The sequence below is a fragment of the Lepus europaeus genome, chromosome 7 (assembly GCF_033115175.1).
Source record: "Lepus europaeus isolate LE1 chromosome 7, mLepTim1.pri, whole genome shotgun sequence".
Lineage (NCBI taxonomy): Eukaryota > Metazoa > Chordata > Mammalia > Lagomorpha > Leporidae > Lepus > Lepus europaeus.
This window is the reverse complement of record NC_084833.1, coordinates 94,025,582-94,046,259: the sequence shown is the minus strand read 5'-3', so window position 1 is coordinate 94,046,259 and position 20,678 is coordinate 94,025,582. Positions and strand designations below refer to the sequence as shown.

The 20,678-nt window shown below is 37.0% G+C and overlaps 1 protein-coding gene and 1 long non-coding RNA gene across 4 annotated transcripts in view; one reads left to right on the top strand and one right to left on the bottom strand.

Annotated features, from left to right (window-relative positions):
* GRIA4 (glutamate ionotropic receptor AMPA type subunit 4) overlaps nucleotides 1-20,678 on the bottom strand; it is a 389,167-nt gene that overhangs the window by 301,649 nt on the left and 66,840 nt on the right. The gene's annotated exons all lie outside the window — the stretch shown is intronic.
* The window catches only part of LOC133764663 (uncharacterized), a 39,934-nt gene continuing 38,597 nt past the window's right edge, over nucleotides 19,342-20,678 (top strand). Inside the window, exon 1 of the long non-coding RNA XR_009866464.1 lies at nucleotides 19,342-19,429. This is a non-coding gene — a long non-coding RNA (uncharacterized LOC133764663). The remainder of the gene's footprint in view (nucleotides 19,430-20,678) is intronic.

The window sequence follows — 20,678 nt, the reverse complement described above, 5'->3', positions numbered from 1 at the left end:
GTATTTTTTCATAAATGCAAACCATACACTGATTCCAATGTTTCCATTTTCAGAATGCCATGAGTTACTAAAGAGTTGTATGAAATCATATTTAGAAAACGGCTATCTTTTAAATTTTTTTTTATTTTGAAAGTCACAGTTAGGGAGAGGGAGATACAGAGTGAGAGAGAGAACTTCATTGGCTGGTTTACTCCCCAGATGACCACAATGGCCAGTGGGGGCCAGGCTGAAGCCAGGAGCTATGAGCTTCATTTGGGACCCCCATGTGGGTTTCAGGGGTCCAAATACTTGGGCCATTTTCTGTGGCTTTTCCCAGGCCATTAGCAGGAAGCTGGATGCCCAGTGGAACAGCCAGGACACAAACCAACACCTACATGGGATGCCAGCATCACAGACAGTGTCATGATGCTGGCCCCACAAAAAGGCTATTTTAGGCTTAGCAATTAAATGAGTATAGTGTAATCTATCCTTTTTATGTAAGTATCAAGGAGAGTATGCTCAGATAACTCATTCTCCTGTTTGATTATATAACTTGTTCATTTTAGAAAATGTTACTTCCCTCCAGTCACAGGGGTGGAACAACAGAAGTGTGGAGCAGTGGCACATGTTTTCTTGGTACTTAACTTGTCCCAGGTCGTATCACATCTTTTTAGTACTAAGTTCCACGATAGGAGTTGCATTGGAGTCTGAGTGTTCCTGGTAATGTTTGCTCTGTTGTTTGAAAATTCAGAAATCATTAAAAAATGCTCATTGTAGTTTATGGGTTTTATATTTTAAAGAGTAAGTGAATACATTTTGTACTTTATAGATCTGACTCATGGGAGGTACTTAGTAAACATAGATTATTTTTCAATATATTTTCATCATTGTCATCAATGTGATCATCAACAGCATCAAATTTATATATTCCCTAAAGCCAGTTATATCCTGAAGATCATGCATCTATCAAATAGGTCTGCACCATAGGATTCATGTATTATTCAGTTTGTATTGACTTTAGTTACTCTCTTTAATGTATGATTTTATAACCTAGCAATATGTATTTCTGCATTTAATATTTAATAAGTGTTGGCTTTTAAAAATGTACTTTAGTGGTGGGCATTGGAGAATAAGTTAAACTGCTGCTTGGGATGCCTGCATTCCTTATCAGAGTGTCCGTTCAAGTATTAGCTCCCCAGCTGCTGATACACTTTCCTGCTAATGTGCCTGGGAGGTAGTTTCTAATGATTCTCTAATAACTTCACTTTATTAAAAGTTAGTGCTATCTGAGTTTTTAAACTATCTCTGCAAAACATCATACAGATCTCCAGCTTTGGTAGGAAAATTGATACCATGGTATATGAGTGAATAATCTCAAAGATCAGACATATACAGGAACATACCTTTGCATTTCAAATATTCACATGTCCCTGCTATTTAAGCATTTTAATCACAGAATTAATGAGAATATTGGGAGGTAAGCTTTACCTACATCACTAGTTCCTTCATTTTCAGTGCTTATTCTAGTCATATCTTTTCTGTTAACAGGCCCAGGCAGATATTCTCTCTTACAGTTATTAAAAGTGACAATATCAGTGATACTTAATTTCTACCAGGATGTAAGTGACTGGTTAACACTTAAAATATTGAGCCATACATAGCAAATTTAATCACATACATTTTGTAAACCACTAGATTATTCAATCTGTCCACTGTTAGCTCCTTAAAAATTAGAGTAACTTGGCCAGCGCCGCGGCTCACTAGGCTAATCCTCTGCCTTGCGGCGCCGGCACACCGGGTTCTAGTCCTGGTCAGGGCACCGATCCTATCCCGGTTGCCCCCCTTCCAGGCCAGCTCTCTGCTGTGGCCAGGGAGTGCAGTGGAGGATGGCCCAAGTCCTTGGGCCCTGCATCCCATGGGAGACCAGGATAAGCACCTGGCTCCTGCCATCGGATCAGCGCGGTGCGCCGGCTGCAGCGAACCTACCGCAGCGGCCATTGGGGGGTGAACCAACGGCAAAGGAAGACCTTTCTCTCTGTCTCTCTCTCACTGTCCACTCTGCCTGTCAAAAAAAAAAAAAATTAGAGTAACTTCTGTAAGCAAGTGTCCAAGAGCTAGGTTAAGAAAAATGAAACATAAGGGAGAGGTAAGAATAAGTTTACTTATGCAGAAGCAGTTGAAGCTGCCCTGGAAATCAAGGTGTATTTCCTTTTTGTTTGTCAGAAAAGTCATCAGATCAAGAGGGATAGAGACATTGCAATTCTTCTTTCCCTCTTTCTTACTTAAAAGGAAGAGAGATTAAAGTACAGACACAAATAGGAAATTGTAATAAAATGATTCTTGTGGCCTTCCAGAACTAGCAGAAAGTTGTCCTAGATAAGAGAGCTAGCTAAGATATAAGAATGAACACTAATTAAAAACTTGTGACCCAGAAGCTGCTGGCAGGAGGTGGCTTTTCAGTGGAAATGGGCTAAGCTTCAAAGTAAGAGGTATTTGGGCTTCCCAGTATCTGCTGGTTCCAACATCACGAGTTCCAATTCCTAGAGAGGCTGGACTTGGAACTATAATGTTTTGCATCGACTGTTCTAAATGGATTATATTACACGGTTTGCTGACGCTGAGGAAAACGAGAGGGAATAAAACTCTAAAGATGCAGCTACACCTGTCATTTTCATTGGAAATCTAAATGCCTTGTCCAAAACTTTTTTTTAACTTACTCTTATAAATGTGGTCCTATTCTGCTATCTAAAAAAATATAATCTACTTCTGTAAAGGATAGTAATGTCTGGCTAATAAAATTTGTGATCTCCTTAAGAAAATAATTATGACATGATAATTTTAGAGGTGTGCTTATAGAAAGTGAAGCACACTGCTGGGTTTAACTTGTACAAAATTCACTTCAATTCACAATCAAGTGATTTTACAGCAGAACTGAGTTCTCCAAGTTCTGGATCATAAAAACGGTCAGAAGGAATGTATACAACTCACCATACTTTCCTGCTCCACTTAAAAAAGACTGAGGAGGATAGACTTCTGCTGTTACATTACTTACCCTATATTTACTCAAAGAAGAAAATTAATGTGTTTTGTTTACCTAAAATAATGTATCATTCATATGATTTTATTTCATCAGTTGAAATGAAGCCAAATTCTTTCATCGAAACCAATGTCTGAGACAGAACGTTAGGATTACATAGTTGCTACTGACACATGATGTAACCAAGAGCAGATGATGCTATCTCTGTGTTCTTCATATGTTTAATATTATTGATAAAACTAACAATCAAATAACATCTTGGAGTCACAAAACTTATCATATTCTCATGCTAGTCTCCTAAACATTCTGTTCAGCATTTCCTCACTCCAAGAATATGGATGTATTTCCACTTCTTCTCTATCTTTTGCTTTCCCAGTTTTCTCTCTTTCCATTAGACCTTTATGATTTCATTTTCTCTATGTTGTGTTTTTAATAAGGATATGGTAGTGAATAACTTTGTAAGGTCTAACATTCTACTCAAAAGTGAGTATTTTGCTAAGGATTGTGGTAATCACTCAAGGATTTTTTAAAAATATTTTATTATTCACAGCACAAATGTAGTAGGAAATGATACCAAATATTCTCATGAACAGCAAATAAAATAGAATACTTTATATATAAAAGATATTTGATAAAAATATTCCATAACTGATTCACAAATTATTATTTGAGGAAGTGTCTAGAAAGTCATATGTTCTCTCATATTGGAACGTAACATTTCTTTGGCTTTCAGAAGCCTTGGTTTTATTCTTAGCTTTGATTTTAAGTAAATTTTATCTATTAACATTTACTTATCAAAAATAAATTTTTCAGATTTTAAGACATCAAAAATATTAGTCATTTGCTGCCTCAGATTAACATTGGCTATGACAAGAGGAACATCAGATTCCTTCAAAAAACTCATAGAAAAATCTGCATTATGAAACACTGCATAAATTTCAAAATTTACACCAAAATAAAACTAGTATTTCCTCATGTATTAATTTTTATTAACACTGCATTGTTTGAAGGAGGATCATACATATGACTTGTTAAAAAAATCAAGTGCTATGCAAATTTAAAACATATTATTAAATATCATTGAAAAATTTGCACATATTTAATACATACAGAGAAAACACTGGATTTTCTCATTCCTTATACTAGCACTCTATCTTAAATGCTATAACCTTAGGTAAGCAATTTAATTCCTTAGAATTTGAAGACTAGAAAAATCTAGGACTACCATTATTATAAATTGGTTATAGATTCCCAAAATTATTAATAATATAAGATATACATTTTTCTCCTCTGAGGAGAATGTATTTGACCTATCAAAGATAATGGAATATTATCTTTGGGATATGTCTATATAATGAGTGAAGGTTTTGTCACTGCTCACACCAAGAGTATACATCATCCCTTCAAGCATCTGGCTTCTGCTAAAGACAACTACATTTCTGGTTCAGATCATTCATTATTATGAAGGCAACTGTCATTTCCTAGAGATTCGTATCGGGGTTCCAAGTTCTGCTCTTTAAGTTGTAGGGTTGCTTAATTAATCATTGGAGTCAACTACTGCACTGGGTTAAAATAAGACTGTGAAACAGCAAGAATCTAAGTATGACTGCTTTTCTTACACAAGGTTAAGTAATGTCCACAGCTGGAATTTTAAATAAACAAGGCTGACCATACCCTTATCCAACAAATGAGTTGGTGGCTATCTGCTTAAATTACACTGCTAAATACTAAAATACTACCTTCCTGAAACAATGAAAGAACAAAGCTTGATCACATACTTGAAAATTTATGTTATCTAAATTCTGATTTCAATCATCATCTTTTCGGGAGCAATTATAGATCAATGATCTATAAGGAAGACAATTATTCTTTACTTCAACAAATATTTACTGAGAATAATCTGTTTGCTTAGACCAGTGCTATCCAACAGAAACATAGTGTGAAACACATATGTAATTTCTAGTATATAAACACATATGTAATGTCTAATAGCCATATTAAAAGGGTAGATGAAATAGCTTTTAATCACTTTATATATAACCAAATATATCCAAAATATTGCCAATACAACATGTAAACAATAAAAATTATTAATGATATATTTTCCATTTATTTTCAAGCTAATTCCTCAAAATTTGCTGTGTGTTTTACACATTTCAATTCAGGTTGGTCACATTTCAAGTGCTCAGTATTTACATGTGGCTCATAGAGCCAGCACATTTTGGATGTAATGTGATTTAATAATGAACCAGAGTACTTGACCTCATAAAACTTTTTAGACACACAGATGTTTGGTTATCGCATGATACAAACATCCATGTTTTGTAGAAGCTTCTAACTGAATCAAATTTCATCTTGATCTTCCCTAAGTCCTTGTTCCCAAAGGTTTAAAAGGAAATATCATAAATAGAGGAAAATAGTAAACAATTCACACTATTTCATCTCCTATCTCTTTCCAGATTTAAGGCCACATCCCTCTGTAAATAGAAAATCAGAATTTTACTGAAGTCTCTAATGTTAGAGATAAGCATACACAAAAGCATCATTTCACAACATAAAAATTCTATTTGCTTTACAATACTGTGATTGCAATTACTCAGCTATTGAGTCACATGAATTCAAGGATCACATTCTGTTCTTTTTACATCACAGTTTTAAATAATTCTGGTCTACTGGAACCTTCATTGTACACGATGTGGCTCTAGAAGCAGTAGTACTGTGAGGGGAGAATTTGGGTTTCAGGATTTTATAAACCTCTCTGGAGGGAGCTTCCTTGACATGTGAAATCCACAGTAGTTGGAATGTTTTTGTGCAGGACTTTGTAGAGTAATAGCAAGACTGACCATGGATGCCTCAGAAAAGAAATTTCCTTGTAAGGGACTGGGTTTGTGGCTACTTATGTACTCCAAGATGGGTACTTGTAAAATAGGACAAGATGACAGAAATCACTCCCTAGAATCTCTTAGGGAAACAATATTTACTCCCGGAGATTCAACTGAGTAAGCTCACTAGAAGAGGAAGGAGGCTAAGCACAGAACCGAATCCCAGTCACTACTTAACTTCTACTTGGAGGAGATTTCTAAAAATACAGAGTTCCAGGATACCAGTACAGAGCCACAATAATGACTGTTATTCTAAGGAACTTTTGAAAATACAGGTAGGGTGCCGTGCCAGGCATAAGACAATACTGCAAAGCTGGGACAAACTTCTCTAGGAGGCTGTTTGGAATTAGCATCCAATGTATGATACTGTTTTTCCCACAGCTGTGATTCTTGAGTTCAGGAACCAAGGAATAGCAATGGGAGTAATACCACTCAATAGCATCCTGGTGACCCACTAGCAAAATTGAGATTCTTCTTTCCCAGTCCACAGGTTCTGCAGGCATAGACGTCTGATTTTTAAAGGAAAGACTGCTTCCATTGGGAAACACAAAACTTCCATTTGGCCACATCAGACTCATCAGGTTTCATAATCAACAGGAAAAGAAAGGAATTCTCATGTGAGCTGGGATGATTGATTCTGATTACCCAGGGGACACTGGACTATTTTACAATGAAGGTGGAAAGGAGTAGGTTTAGAATACAAGAGGTCCCTTAGAGAGTCTTTTAGTATTATACCATGCCCTGCAATTCAACTCAATGGAAAATTATAACATAATACAGCATGATGCTAACGGCCCAATGTGTTTAGAAATAAAAGTTTGGATCACCACATCAGGTGAAGAACCATAACTAGCAGAGGTGCTTTCTGAGAGCAAAAGGAATATGCAAAGCATAGTCAAAGAGAGTGGTTATAATTTCTACTTACAACAAGTGACTATAATTGTCATGAGTATTTTTTCCTTACTTTGTGATGAGTATGCTTATATTTGTATATCTTTGCTTTTGCTTTCTCTTTTTAACATGTAACACAAGATGTATTAACTTCATATTAATATTTAATTTATATTATTCAATTTATAATATATCAAGAAGAAGAGTAAATACCCACCAAGAACTTTGCAGCCTCTTCTGGTTAAAGGATTACTAAATTGCATGAAGAATAACTAGGTAAAAGTATGAGTTTGTTACTGTCTTTATTTGGAGAGTTAGTATGGTTAAGGAAAATTGTATGATGCCAGAGTGGTGAATTTGCGATGGTTAATTTTATGTCAACATGGCTAGGCCAAGGTACCCAGATATTTGGTCAGATATTAATTTGGATATTTCTAGGAGGGTGTCTATTGGATGAGATTAACATTTAAAAAGCTGGATTTTGAGAGAGGAAGATTGCCTTGCATAATGAGCTTGGTCCTCATTTAATTAACTGAAGACCTTACTAGAACAAAAGCTGATGTTCCCAAGCAAGAAGGGAATCTTTCAGCTGAACGACTTTGGATTTGAACTGCAATATAGGCCATTACCTTTGTTCCAGGCCCACTCTGCAGATTTTGGACTTGTTAGCATCCATAAGCATGTGAACTAATTCCTTAACAGAAATTTCTCTTTATGTATACATGTGGATGTAAAATGCTTATATATACATGCATACATACATACATTTGGGAGTACATAACTATATATAAATATATACAATCAATATACATTGCTTGTTTCTCTGGAGAACACTGATGACATCTACTGAATCAGAATATTCTTACTGGAACATTCAAATTTTTTCATGTGTTTTCTAAGGCACCATGTTTCATATTTAGAAACTCTTCAAATGGGAAAATTAACTACAATTCTCTCCTTACTTATGACCCCTCTATCCTAAAAAAAGGTATTTCTCTTCATGATTAACTATTAACTTCATTTTATTTGTTTCTTCATGTAGTATGCTTTTAGCTTAAAGGCTTGTGAGAAAATTATCCTAGAATGACTTATTCTGAGTTTCATGTCATCACAATTTCTTGAAATATTTCATTGATATGAGTATGAATGGCAAGTTAAATGGCAGGTTTCTATGGAAAAACATTAAGAAGTTAATTTCAAAAGCTAAATTTCAGAGGCAAATTTTGGAGGTCACAGAGAGAGTTTATTCATGTAGCAACAGGTTGTGAGAGTTACTTTAGTAAACGTAGAACACAAACTGAACAAGTGTCAGAAACCATACTGTATTTATGAAGCAATGATTATGAATGTAAGTCTGATATAGAAAAACATTAGTTTCCCCAGATACAGAATTAGAATGAATAAAACAAATGAGAACAATTTTCAGTTATTACCATTCTTTTTAATCTTCTGAAATTCCTGCTTACTAACAATCAAAATGATGGGTAAAGTTCTAAGTGAGAAGGGAAACATAATCAATGCTAAAAAAAAGATTTATCTTAGAGTATGGGCTTTCCAGGGCACCTGTGGGAACTTCATGTATACACAGAGAGGAAATTGTTCTTCCTTCTAGTGACCCAATCCTGTCTTAAATAGAGCTTAAGCTAAATCCATGAAATATATCCTGCACAGGTTGAGAGTCCCTAATCTGAAATGCTTTAAAATCTGAACCTTTGAGCACTGACATCATACCACAGTGAAAAATTGCTCATCTGACCTCATGCTGATGGGTCACAGAAAAAATGTAGGCATCTTACAAAACATGCATAAAACTTCCTCCAGGTTGTATGTATAAGATATAACATAATTTCATTTTAGACCCAATTCCCATCCCCAAGATATCTCATTAAATATATGGAAATAGTCCAAAACTGAGAAAATCTGAGATTCAAAACATGTCTGGTCCCAAGCATTTCAAGTAAGATACTCAACTTGTACAGAATTTTTAAAGTGCATACTTGAGTAGGCATTGTATATGAAAGTATAAGTTAAACACAATAGGTTGCTCTTTTATTATTTTATACAGCACATATTTAATGAGTGGAGGCAGTATGCAAAACATCAGTGATACACTGGGAAGAATGGAAGTAGTCTCTGTCTGCCCTCATGAAACAAATAGACAGGCTTATGGTAAAACTACCAAATTAATGGGATCACCATGCAACACAGTCAAATTCCTTATCATGACCTACAAGTCCTTGCACAGTTTCTTAGCCTCTGTGGCTTAATTATTTAAAAATGTGCAATTTGGTGCACACTAGTCAAGCTAGCCTTTGCAACTGCTGTTTCTTGAACCTAGAATTCTCTTTTAATATATCTTTACATGGCTAGTCTTTCCCTAATTCAAGTCTCAATTAAATATTACGTTCAGTAGAAAATTAAATTTCTGGGGCCAGGGCTGTGGCACGGTGGGTTAAAGCCCTTGCCTGAAGCGCCAGCATCCATGTGGGCGCCAGTTCTAGTCCCAGCTGCTCCTCTTCCAATCCAGCTCTCTGCTATGGCCTGGGAGGGCAGTGGAAGATGCCCCAATTCCTTGGGCCCCTGCACCCATGTTGGCGACCCAGAAGAAGCCCCTGGCTCCTGCTTTCGGATCAGTGCAACTCTGGCATTTGTGGCCAATTGGGAAGTGAACCAGCGCATGGAAGACCTCTCTCTCTGTCTTTACCTCTCTCTGTTAATCTGTCTTTCAAATAAATAAAATAAACGTTTAAAAAAAAAGAAAATTAAATTTCTGCATTGCTGTGCTTAAGTTCAAAGGGAATACTAGGTATGAAAGACAAGGAATGGGAGAGGTGGTAGACTACATTACTTAAAATAGATAATGATGTTGGCCGGCACCACGGCTCACTAGGCTAATCCTCTGCCTGCGGCACCAGCACCCCGGGTTCTAGTCCTGGCTGGGGCGCTGGTTCTGTCCCGGTTGCCCCTCTTTCAGTCCAGCTCTCTGCAGTGGCCCGGGAAGGCAATGGAGGATGGCCCAAGTGCTTGGGCCCTGCACCTGCACAGGTAGACCAGGAGGAAGTACCTGGCTCCTGGCTTCGGATCAGCGCAGCGCGCCGGCCATAGCAGCCATTTGCGGGGTGAACCAACGGAAGGAAGATCTGTCTCTCTCTCTCTCACTAACTCTGCCTGTCAAAAAAATAAATAAATAAATAAAAGAGAGAGAGATAATGATGTTGTGGTACAGTGGGTTAAATTCCACATTAGAGCAGCAGTTCAATTTTGAGTTGCACTGTTTCCAATACAACTGCCTGCTAATGCACCTGGAAAAGCAGTTACTGGAAGATAGCCCAAGTATTTGGGCCCCTGGCCTCAGTGTGGGAGATCCACATGGAGTTCCAGGCTCCTGGCTTCAGCCTGGCCAGTCAGGGCCATGGTGGCCATTTGGAGAATGAACCAGGGGCTGGAAGATCTCTATCTTTCTCTGGCTCTCTTTCTGCCTTTAAAATAAATAAAAATTCAGTTTTTTCAATAAAGAATGATAACTGCAATACCAAGCCTTTCCTCAATTTCTGATTTACAATTTTGTTCTGTTTTTGTTTAGGAAAGGATTGGATGAACAAACTACTTTATTTGAATTTTTAGATTCCTTTAGAAAAAAACTGCTACTTCTATTACATTGCATAGTCCCTATTTTAGGCATCCTCCTAATTTGTTGGTATGTTATTAAGGATCATGTAATTTATTAGCAATGCTTACTGGTGTGGGAAAATTAGAAGAATCCTACTTCAATTTGTTTTTAACTTTAACCATTTGCTTAGTTAATGTTACAAGAGTACATTGCTTGGCTGTGGTTATCATTTTGAGTTTCTCTTTAATTGACCAAAAGACACAGCAGAGAGTTACAATGTGCAATGGTAATATGTCCATGACATTTTATAGCTTCACCATGAACTTTCCAACTATTTTCAAGATAAATAAAAATTAGAAAAAGACTGTGTTACTTCAATAATTTTATCTTAACAATATTTTCATTTTTTGTAAAACATCATATAAGACTACTTCTGTAACTAAATTATGAGAATGAAACACATGCTTTCTTATTAAAAATATGGTTTCTGCAGTCTATTTATATTCACACATACTGACCAATATCCCCTAACAGATATGCAGAAAGAAAAGACACCTCCTCCTGACTGTCACTAACATTTGTGAAGTATGTGGATATTCCTTGGCTATTAGAATGCCTTCTCTTGAGCTGATCTGCTCTGTTTATTCTTCAAGACTCAGAAAAAAAGCATTTGCATATCCCTGTCTCCCAGTTTAATCAGCTTCAGTATATTTCTTGGTCAATGTGTCTCTCTCCTCCTCCTAGAATTAAACTCTCTTCAAGAAGAGATTGTATCTGACTCATGTCGTATCCACTGAACCTAGCAAACTGCTTAGCAGGCACAGTACAAAACAAGATGAAGAGTGTTGATGCCCAGAATTCCAGATACCCAAATCCACAATTATGCTGTGGCAGGATAGTCATGAATTGCATCTATTAGCATCTGATAGTAGAGGATGCATGAGATTTGGAGGATGTAAGGAGGCAGCAAGGAGAAAGCCATGCAGGGTAGTGTGGGGGTCTGTATAGGAATGGAAGGTAGATTTTAGCCACTGTTCTGTGAGACTGGAGGATAAACAATATCTAAAAGCAGGTACTTGTGCAGATATTTTTCTGGAGTAGGTACCAAGTGTTTGTTTATAGGAAATGTGCATGCATTTTAAACGATATTTGTTATTTCAATAAAATGCCTATAATAATCTCTGTATCCATGAGCAAAGTTAGCATTCACCTAGTTCCCAGTATTGTTTCCAAAATTTTATATTCCTTATTATACATTACATTTTTAAAATAGCATTTTCTGTTTTATTTATTAACATATCCAGTGTCTAATGGATCTTATAAGATTCATAGGTGTTTACTATTTTTTAATAAATTAAATTTATAATTGTAAGATTAACATGAAAAGATCAAAGAATATCGATAATGATTTGCATATAAGCTTTAATTATATCCTTATGAATAGACAAAAGAACTCAAGATATCTGGAATGTGTCTACATTTCTTATTTATTAAGCTAATAATTGAAGCAGCATAAATATAAGAATATGTAACTTAGGAGACGTTCTTATTTGACCCCAGGATTTAGGAAAAGGTACTGGATTCTGAAATAATAAAAGACAGTACCTGGTACTGTCTGGGCAATCAAGCATTAAAAAAGATACAGATTTTCTGAGTTCAAGGTTATGGGGAACAGTGAGATTAATTGGGTAATGATTCTAGTGTTTGATGATTCTTAAAAGTCTTGTTCATAATAGGTCAAGGACACTAAATTGAAATCAAATTAAGGAAGAATATGACACAAGACAGAATTTTTTTTAAAGATGTATTTACTTATTTGAAAGTCAGAGTTACACAGAGAGGAGAGGCAGAGAGAGAGAGAGAGAGAGAGAGGTCCTCCATCTGATGGTTCACTCCCCAATTGGCTGCAACAGCCAGAGCTGCACCCATTTGGCGCCAGGAGCCAGGAGCCTCTTCCAGGCATCCCATGCAGGTGCAGGGGCCCAAGGGATTGGGTCATTTTCCACTGCTTCCCTCGGCCACAGCAGAGTGCTGGATTGGAAGTGGAGCAGCTGAGTCTCAAGAACTGGGGCCCATATGGGATTTCGGCACCTCAGGCCAGGGTGTTAACCCACTGCGCCACAGCGCTGGCCCCTCAAGACAGAATTTTTAAAGTGTCAAGTTATATTACCTCAAATTGTTGTATTAAAAATTAAGCAACAGGGGCCAACACTGTGATATAGTGGGTTAAGCCACCGTCTGCAGCGCTGGCATCCCATATGAGCACAGGTTCAAGTCCCAGCTGCTTCACTTCAGTTCCAGCTTCCTGCTAATGTTCCTGGGAAAGCAGTAGAAGATGGATCAAGTCCTGGGGCCCATGTGGGAGACCCAGAGGACGTTCCTTGCTCCTGACTTCAGTCTGGCCCAGCCTGGCCATTGAAGCCATTGGGGGAGCAAAACAGCAGTGAACCAGGGAAGATCTCTCTCTATCTTACCCTCTCTGTGACTCTGCCTTTCAAATAAAATAAATAAATATTTAAAGAAAAAAAAAAAAGAAGGAAAACAACACTTGAAGTTTTAAAAAATAGTAAACAAAAGAACTCTAGAAATGGCAATTATTAAATCTAGTGGTCAAAAAAACTGTGCTTTGAATGCTAAATATTTGGAACTGGTATTCTTTGGCCTTGGCATTGTACAAATGACTCAAACAATTAGATCTTTATGGGATCCAAGCATACAATGGATCACAAAAATGTCTGTTTTTTTTTCCTGTAAGTAAATATGAGAGATTTTTACAAAGACAACACCAGCACAAGGGGGAGACAATTTTTACTGGGAACATGCTCAATCTCACCATGAGTTCATACCTAATTATCTAAAGGTGGAAACCAACTCAAAATATGTACCATTAACTATCATTCCTGAGTTTCAGCTATAACGAAAAATTTTGAAAAAAACATGAACTCTCTGCCTGTCAGCTACTCTAAGAACATATCCCCTAAGGAGCTCTTTTAGCTCTTAAAAATGGTCTCCATGAAGAGATTTCTGTTTTTCACATAGGCACTTATAGCTTCAATTCTTCACAAGTCTCTGAAGATTACAGAGGGAAGGTTAATACTTTCATGTTAAGATGATGGCCTAATGCTACTGAGGTTTTGATTTTACAACTAAGCTTCTTGCTTGAATCAGCATTTGTTTTATTTTTCATAAAGTACAAGATTTGTTTTATAGTGCCAGATAGTGATACTAAAGTAAATTTCCATTTTTACTTGCAATGCTCCTTTTTAAACTTGGAAATTAAGTATCCTTTGGATACACACTTTTAATTCCCAATAGTAATAACTATGGTAATACAATGTATGTAGGCATCCTTAGCAGCACACACATCTTAATGAAAATGCTAGAATAACTGAGTTTACTGCTTATGCAGACAATTTAAAATTTGCTGGCAAATTGAAGCTTTGTTGTCCAACTACATAGAAATTCATAATTTTTGCTAACGACTATTTTTAATATAGCCTATACCTGGTCACATGATACTATTTTTGCATAGATTCTTTGTCCTTATTTTTCCTCTCAACTAACAATACAAAAATCATCCAATACATGTGAGTTTTTAAATTATATAGTAACTTTTAAGTTATAGAGACCTAAACTTGGCTACCTGAATAGATTTAAAAATCATGCCTTCCAATAAAAATTACACATCTATGTTATGTACTTCGCTGAATTCATCCTTAATCAAAAATTGTGAAATTCACTGCAAAACTGGTTTACTTGCATAGCAAAATGTTAAGACATCATGAACACTCAGGTGATCAAAATAAAATATGTAGACATTTCATAAATATCATGAACAAAAATGGGGAGAATAGTTTACTATTAAATAGAAAAAATAAATATTTAAACTTCTCACTGTCCAAATGCACATAGATTTATACATTCTCCATGCTTTATACATCTTTCAGGTAAGCAATAAATTCTACTTCAAACATAAAGTGTGGCTTCAAATTGATGGCATCTGTAGGTGGTTGTTAAGAAGTCCTGTCTTTGAATTTCAGTGAATTAAAGAAATTCAGGAACACATGAAAATTCATTTGCATTTAACAAACATTAGAAAAAAAACAAACATTAGATATCATTCTCCTAGTAACAGTTTTTGTCTTTGAAATTGTATTCAGTTGATCTTGCATTTAATATGGCTACTATCAAGAAATAGTTTTATCAGTGACAAAATGTCTGAGTATAATAATTAATTTATGTCATTTCTATTATTTTTTCATTTAGACAATGTTAATTAAATGCCCAAACTTTATGTTCAAGTAAAATGGGAAACTTAAAAATGAATATTGTAGTTACTGTATAGGATATGAATGTGAGAACAATGAGAGTGGTAAAGGCTGAGCTGCCATCTTGCCATGATTCATAAAATTCCCAATGAGTGGATGAAAGCTCTTTCCAATTCCTAAACAAGGAAAGGGTAAAGAATCAAACTGTTAATTTAAAATGGAGAAGGTACTTGCCTTCTTGACCTACATTTAAAAAGAGTTTCAATCTGTTTTATATTTTGTCAACCTCAATGTGAAAGGGGACTGATTGGTTACATATTGTTACATATTTACAATGCTCTGTCATTGGCTTATTGTTACATATTTATAATGCTCTATCATTGGCTTATTTAAGCATTTAGCACACGACATTTTCATCTGTGTTTACATGTTATCTTTTACCATTATTTTGAAAGATTTTGGAGTCAGTTATCTGGTCTCAGTTACATTTCAATCCCCCAAACAGCACTTTCTTATTTTATTCTAATTTTCTTTTTTAAAATGTTATTTATTTATTTCCATTTTATTTGAAAGGCAGAGAGATAGAAAGACAGGAGAGGGAGAGAACAATGTAGAGAGCTCTTACATCCTCTGATTCATTCCCAAAAATAAATATCCAGGGCTCATTTTGTTCTCCAGAGGGGGTGATCTTTACCTAAATGCTTGAGCCACCATCTGCTAACACCTAGTATGTGCATTAGCAAGAGCTAAATTTGAAGCAGAGCTAGAACTCAAACATGGCATTCTAATGTGGAATGTGAGTATCTTTTCTAATGTCTTAATCACTGCCAAATACTCACATATTTTTTTCGCATTTTAGATTATCAGTAACAAGTATAAAGGTTTATGAGCTACAGTGTAATATTTGAACACATATGCAATGTATATTGACCCAATGAGATATATAATTAGTATTTCTATTTCCAATCTTTAAACTTGGAGCCTTTTACCCATCTGTCTTTCAGTTCATCATAAAATATTTATGGTGTTGTTATGAACTGTAGTTGCTTGTTTTGCATGGAACACTGGAACTTATTCCTTCTATCTACCTTGTTTTGGAATTCATTATCAACCTTCACTTTCTTTCACATTCATTCACAGTGTAGACAAGAATAAGACAGTAATATGTGTAAGATTTTAGGCTGTACTGAGGTCATGAGAACAGTATTTCAGGTCTCTTACCTGGATTTTATGTGTAAGGAACAATTTACTTATTAAGGAAATAAAATTGAGACCTGAAGACAAGTAGCAATATTCAAGCAAGACATATAGAAACAGTTGTGTTGTTAACATAGAAAAGGCATGCTAGTAGCTTCAGAAAAGGGACAGCTCACATGGGTTACAGAAATTGATTTATAGTAGCTAGATATCAGGTGGGGGGCCAGCGCTGTGGCACAGCGGGTTAATGCTCTGGCCTGAGGCACCAGCATCCCATATGGGCACCGGTTCTGGTCCTGGCAGCTCCTCTTACAGTCCAGCTCTCTGCTATGGCCTGGGAAAGCAGTAGACAATGGCCTAAGTCCTTGGGCCCCTGCACCCAAATGGGAGACCCAGAGGAAGCTCCTGGCTCCTGTCTTCAGATCTGTGCAGCTCCCGCCATTGAGGCCATCTGGGGAGTGAGCCAGCAGATGGAAGACCTCTCTGTCTCTACCTCTCTCTGTAACTCTTTCAAAAAAATAAAAAAATATATAAATCTTAAAAAAAAAAGGTATCAGGTGGGTGTAGATAGGAAACATCAGGGAAACTGGAGAGATGAGTAAGAGTTGTAGACTTTTTCAGCCACGTACAGGACTTTAAGTTCACACTAACTATATCATGTTAGATTAGAATGGTTTAGTCAGAGAAGTTAATTGAACTATCCAAAGCAATTATGAATTAGTAGAGTTTAATTTGGTTATAAGGAACTATGTGATATTCTAAAAATAAACTGTAGAGTTAGTGCTGATATTTAGTAACATAATCTGTAATTTTAATAAAACTAGGATAATTTCATTTTTCAAATAATTAGTTTTTAAATTAACTTTCATATTATTTTTATACTACTCATAGGTGAAATTAGGATGCTTATATCTGGCTTAAAATGAGGGGTGTTAATGCAATAAAACAAAATTATAATCAATTTGGCTTGGAACATGCCATTATTGTTGGCAATACAGATCAATATTGATTTCTTCATTGAAAAATTGCTCTCAATTTTATGTTAAAGTTAATCTATTTCTTTTGGGACTATTGGACCTGTTTGTGAAAGTTTAATAATTGTGTTTTAACTTTAGCATTAGAAAATCTCCTTTGATTTTATATTACATATGTAGCAAACTGGCTATAGTAACAGTAAAACAATGTTTTGGGTAATTCAACAGTTATATTTTCATTTTCTCAGTAACATGAAGAACTTAATTTCTCTTTAGTTTGGAACAGACTGAAAATGATAAAGGTGTGACTACTGAGGATACCCATTTGACTCTCCCATAGCACTTGAAAAAATTTTATGTGAATATGGGCAGTCAAGGATTGTCTTTTGAAGAAAAGAAAATACATATGGTTATTCCATTTATTTTAATTGGCCACAGTCCTGAAATGTCAAAAGAGTTGCAATAACTGGTTTTGAAAATACATTTTTTCATAATCCCCTTTTTATTCAGATTCTGTTTTGTGACATCTCATACTAAATGTAAATTTTGAAGAGTAAATGCTCTCCATAGTGAGGTGTTCCAATAGCAAGGAGCATGTTAAACCATTCTGTCTCTAAGTGGTGAGGAAAAACTACTATAACAGTGTTACCCAAAGTGTGACAGTCAATGGACGCCTCCGTCAGAATCACCTGATTTTGTTAAAAAGCAGATTTTTAAGTACCATCAAAGGCCTCCTTTATCATATGAGGTAAGTGGAGTCTGGGAAATTACACTTAAAGATATTTTTATTTATTTATTTAATTTATTTGAAAGGTAGAGACAGAGACAGACAGACATATAGTTTCCATCAGTTGCCTTACTTCCCAAATGCCCACAAAAACTGGAGCTTCACCTAGCTAAAGCCAGGGGTTGAGAACTTAATATGGTTCTCCCATATGATTAGAAGGGAATCAAGTTCTTGAGCCACTGCATGTTGTCTCCCAGGGGCTACATGAGCAGGAATCTGAAACCCAAAGTGGAGTCAGGACTGAAACCCAAACACTCAGATATGGGATGGTAGTATCCCCAGCATCATGATACCTGCTGTGCTAAATACCCACTCCCAGGAATGTTTATATTTATATGTGTGTGTGTGTTACAAGTAAATGGGGGCAGTTTTTTCATACACATTTTCAGGAGTCAAGAGTTGTACAAGATGAATATCCAGCAAAACGACTGATAGAATATCTGCAATCCATACTCGGATTTTTCAATATGACATAATTAAGGACACAGGTAACTCTGGGTTACCCAGACTAGTGAATGGAAGAGTAAAAGATAACACAAAGTACATCTGACTTTAGAAATAAACCTCATTATGATCAAAATTAACGAATATCTAAAGTATATGCTCATCTCTATAATTACAGTTTTATCTCCCAAATTACAGCTTGATTCACACTAATATAATTTTCAAGAGAGCAGGCCATGTGGTGTAAGAGATCAGGACTTCTAAAATACGCACTGAATAATAGACTTATTATCGCTTTTCATCAGTAGAAAATGCAACATAACACATTCATATCAGTTCTATAAGAAATAACCAAGAAACAAAAAAGTACACTTACATTCTAACTGCATACTACAACCAGGTTAGCACCTTGATGTTTCCGTTAATCCAACCAATCAATGGATAATCAAGAGATAAACACACACACACACACACACACAAAGCTCACACACTGGTAACCAAGCTCTTACAAAATAAAAAAAAATTCATAAGACAGAGAATAGAAAATGGAGCAAGAGGTGAGGTCACCTACCACTTCAGTTCTATTGAAAGAAAAGTTCTTATGTGCTCTCCCCAAACATCAGGTAGCCTCCAAAAACAACACACACACACACACCCATGCTGTCTGGTACTGTCACATGTGGGGTAACCTAGGGGAGGCCTTTGAAATGCGGTTTATCAGCCCAGAAAGAATTGGATTTTACAACACCACAAAAGAGCAAATAAATAGAAAAGGGTAGTGAGGACAATGTATCTAAAAACAGCAACTAGACGGGCAATTTAAAAAAAAAAAAATACAAATTGTCCTTAGAGTTGCTTTCCAAGACCCTGTACAATTAAGTGTTAGGACAAGATGTTAAGTTCTTACGGCTAAGCCTCACTTGCTAAAAAAAAACCCTGGCCACAAGGCTGTGACCAATTTTTGTGTTTGCCACAATAGCGCTAAATACCGCTGTTACGCATCCCGCTCACAAAACTGCACGTGGCGCTTAATACACCAGAGCAGGATCACCAGCGTTGGCTTTAGAACTAGCAGATAATCCAAAAAGGACGCCGCGGCACTGCCGGGTCCAGAAGGTTACCGACTTCCCGTGTGAAGACAGGCGGTTTAGAGAACCTGGCACACACACCCCGAACCCGTGCACGGCGCTCCGTCCGCCCGCACGCCGCCCGGGAGGCATGCGCCTTGCAGCTTCAGGAAGTTGACTGACTCAGGGCAAAGCTCCAGGCCCGCCTCTCTGAGAGGCAGCATGTGGCCGGCGGAACCAAAAGTAAACACGCAAAAGCACTCAAGAACCTCCTGACGGCCTACCGGCAGCCGGTAAGGAAGCGGAAAGCAGAGCGCTCACACCGCTCTGTGGAGCTGGGGCAGCAGGCACCTGCGGGCTCGGGTCCTTCTCCAACAGCCTTTCCGGAAGGCCTGGGGCTGCTAAATTCCGCCCTTGCACATGGTTTCTGGAGGGCGACCCTCCAGGCCGCCCCGAGGCCACGCGTCTGTAACCACCAGGGTGTCAGAACCCAGCGCCCGGTGGAGACCCGGAACCAGAGCACAGGAGGGGCCGGAGGAAATCCGGACAGTGGGATGCTGGGGGCACAAGACTCACTTCCTCTGGGCTTTGTCCTTCTTGGCCTTGGTCCTTTTCTTTCGGGCCTGGAACGCAAGCACTTTCTGCTCCAGGGCGAGACCGGTAACTACCAGGCGCCTGCGCACTTGAGTGGTGGCTACTCAGGCTCCCGCTGCAGCCCAAAATGGAGCCTGCGCATGCCCCCAGGAATGCATATTTTTATAAGACCATAAATGTCAGTTGTATGAATGGAATAGAAATTCAGTAATATTATAGACTTCCTTATGAGTAGATGTTATTACAATGACTATCTTACATGAGTGTTCTTTTCCTAATATGATATTGATGATACAATTAATTCCAAACTTACAACCAGTTTCAACCTCGTGTGATTTATTTTCAAAGTCAAAAGTTAAGCCTCTGTTGACTACCTCATCTATATGGTGTTTTCAATTCTTCTTCCTTTCTGAAGCCATTTCTCCCTCCATTTTGATAAGAAAGCAGAATGTAGAATAATAGTTCCACAAAGACATTCCTGTAGTAACCCTGGGAGCCTGTTAATATGGAAGAGTAATGAAACAGATTCTCCCCTTAGACCCACTAGGATGGAGCACAGTCCTACTGATACAATGATTTGTGGCCCAGTGAGCACCCTGCAGACTTCCAGCCTCCATAACTCCACGGTCATAAATTGGTGTTGTTTTAAGCCGCTACATTTGCGGCAATTTTTCATGGCAGCTGTGGAAAACTAATCAAGAGGGCATTGGCTTTATCCCACCCATATATCTTTTATTTAGAATATAAGCACTGAGACAGGACTGACAGATGCCATGAGAAAAGATATCCTACTTATTACTCCTTCAGCTTTTTAAACTTTAGCTAAAAGTGGCAAAGATTAATGATAAATACAAGTACATAAGTAACAAAATAAAAGTATTCAGAACTAAGGATTTATTACATAGCTTTTATTCAAGATTTATTTATTTGAAAGGCAGAGAGACACAA